This window comes from Procambarus clarkii, chromosome 50, assembly GCF_040958095.1.
Source record: "Procambarus clarkii isolate CNS0578487 chromosome 50, FALCON_Pclarkii_2.0, whole genome shotgun sequence".
Taxonomy (NCBI): domain Eukaryota; kingdom Metazoa; phylum Arthropoda; class Malacostraca; order Decapoda; family Cambaridae; genus Procambarus; species Procambarus clarkii.
The window spans coordinates 27,636,406-27,638,905 of NC_091199.1; positions in this window are offsets into that span (position 1 = coordinate 27,636,406).

The following is a 2,500-nucleotide window of genomic DNA, read 5'->3' on the forward strand; positions in this document are numbered from 1 at the left end:
GATGGAGGGAGCTGAGCGAAATGTTGAAAAGGTTTTCAGGCTTGGAAAGTACACAAGGACAGAGACCGAATGATAAAGGTGGTTTTCATGAGCGAAATCGCGAAAGAGGAACTGCTAGCAAGGAAGTGTTGTCTAAAAGGTGTAGAGAAGTTCAAGAAAATATTCCTGCAGAGGGAATGACAAGGGAAGAGAAATACGGACAGCAGACGCGAGGAAAAGGAGCGCAGGGAGAGAGAAGGAAATCAGAGTACCACAACCCAGAACCCTACAATCCAGAGGGAAGTGGAGAACCCTCCTCAACAGTGCAACAGCCACAGGGATTGGGGCACCACCCCAAATTCTACCCAACAGACACCCAACCTGCCCCATCCCCTGTCAGCCCCCCACTAAGTACCCACCTAGGGCACCCTCCCCCCACCCACCCCCCTCCCCACTCACCCCCCTTCTCCCCCTCACCCCTCTCCCCAGGACCTCCCTTCTCCCCCATCCCCCATGCCCTCCCTTCTCCCACATGCCTTCCCGTCTTCCCACCCCCATGCCCTCCCTTCTCCCCCTCCCCCCTAAGCCCCCCACTCTCCCCCACCCCACCTAAGTCTTCCCCTCTCCCCCACTCCCCTAAACCCTCCCTCTTCCTCACCCACCTCAGCCCTCCCTTTTCCCCACGCCCCCCAAGCCCTCCACCCTTTTCTCTCCCCCAAGCCCCCCATCTCCCCTATCCCCCACAGCCTCTCCTCCCCCATGCTTCCCAACCCTCCCTCTCTTACCCACCCCCTGTACCCTCCCCTCTTATCCACCCCCTGTACCCTCCCCCTCTTATCCACCCCCTGTACCCTCCCCCTCTTATCCACCCCCTGTACCCTCCCCTCTCCCCCACCACCCCATGCCCTCCCTCCTCCACCAATCCCCCCGTGCCAGGTCCCCCCAGCTCCCACTCACCCCAGATCCCAAAGGTCCCCCCCAGAAAAGAAGCAGAAGAGAGTCAGTTTCAGGGTGATGTACTCGAACATAGATGGGATCACAAGCAAGACAAGTGAACTAAGGGAAAGAGCACAAGAAGTTAACCCAGATGTAATCGGACTCACTGAAACAAAACTCTCTGGAATCATAACGAATGCCGTGTTTCCCCAGGAGTATACAGTAATAAGGAAAGAGAGGGAAGGTAGAGGAGGAGGCGGAGTGGCCCTACTCATGAGAAGGGAATGGAGTTTTAAGGAGATGGCCATCCCGGGCTGTGAGGAGTTCAGAGACTACATAGCAGGCACCATAACAATGGGAGGACCAAGAATAGTAGTAGCAGTAATATACAACCCTCCACCAAATGACAGGAGACCCAGTCAAGAGTATGAAAACAACAACAAGGCAGTTAACACTATAATTGAGAGGGCAGCCTCTGCTGCCTGTAGAAATAGATCCCACCTGCTCATCATGGGCGACTTCAATCACGGAAAGATTGACTGGGAGAACAAGGAACCGCATGGAGGCGAGGATACGTGGAGAGCCAAACTATTGGAGGTGGTGACAAGCAACTTTTTAACGCAGCATGTCGGAGAACCCACAAGGATGAGAGGCAATGACGAACCAGCGAGACTCGACCTAGTCTTCACTCTGAACGACTCCGACATAAGAGAAATCGGTTTTGAGGACCCAGTAGGAATGAGCGACCACAGTGTACTGGTGTTTGAGTACTTGATTGAAGAAGGGTTATTGAACTCGAGGAGGGATACCGAAACCAAAAGGTTAGCATACCGAAAGGGAAACTATGAGGGGATAAGAAAATTCCTAACAGATATAGCATGGGAAACAGAGCTCAGGGGAAAGACGGCCCAAGATATGATGGATTACATCACGCAGAAGTGCAAGGACGCAGCAAACAAGTTTGTCCCAGTCCAAAAGGAAACAGAGAAATGAAGATGAGAAACCCATGGTTTAATCAAAGATGTAGGCTAGCTAAGCAGCAAAGTAAAAGGCATGGAGAAACTATAGGAATAACAGGACACTGGAGAGCAGAGAAAGATACCAGAATGCCAGGAATGAATATGTCAGGATGAGAAGAGAGGCAGAAAGACAATACGAAAATGACATCGCAAGCAAGGCAAAGACTCAGCCTAAATTGTTGCATAGCCACATTAGGAGAAAAACAACAGTAAAGGAACAGGTTATGAGATTAAGGATAGGGGCGGAAGGATTCACTACAAATGACAAGGAAGTGTGTGAGGAATTGAATAAGAAATTCCAGGAGGTCTTCACCTTAGAACAAGGAGAAATTCCAGAGGTAAGTGAGGGAATAGCTAACCAGGAACCACTGGAAGAGTTTGAGATTACCAGTGGGGAAGTAAGGAAGTGTTTACTAGAGTTGGACGTGACGAAGGCTATAGGCCCAGATGGAATCTCCCCTTGGGTTCTAAAGGAAGGAGCAAGAGAACTGAGCCTACCACTCTCCATAGTGTATAACAAATCACTGGCAACAGGGGAACTGCCAGATACTTGGAAAGCAGCTAAC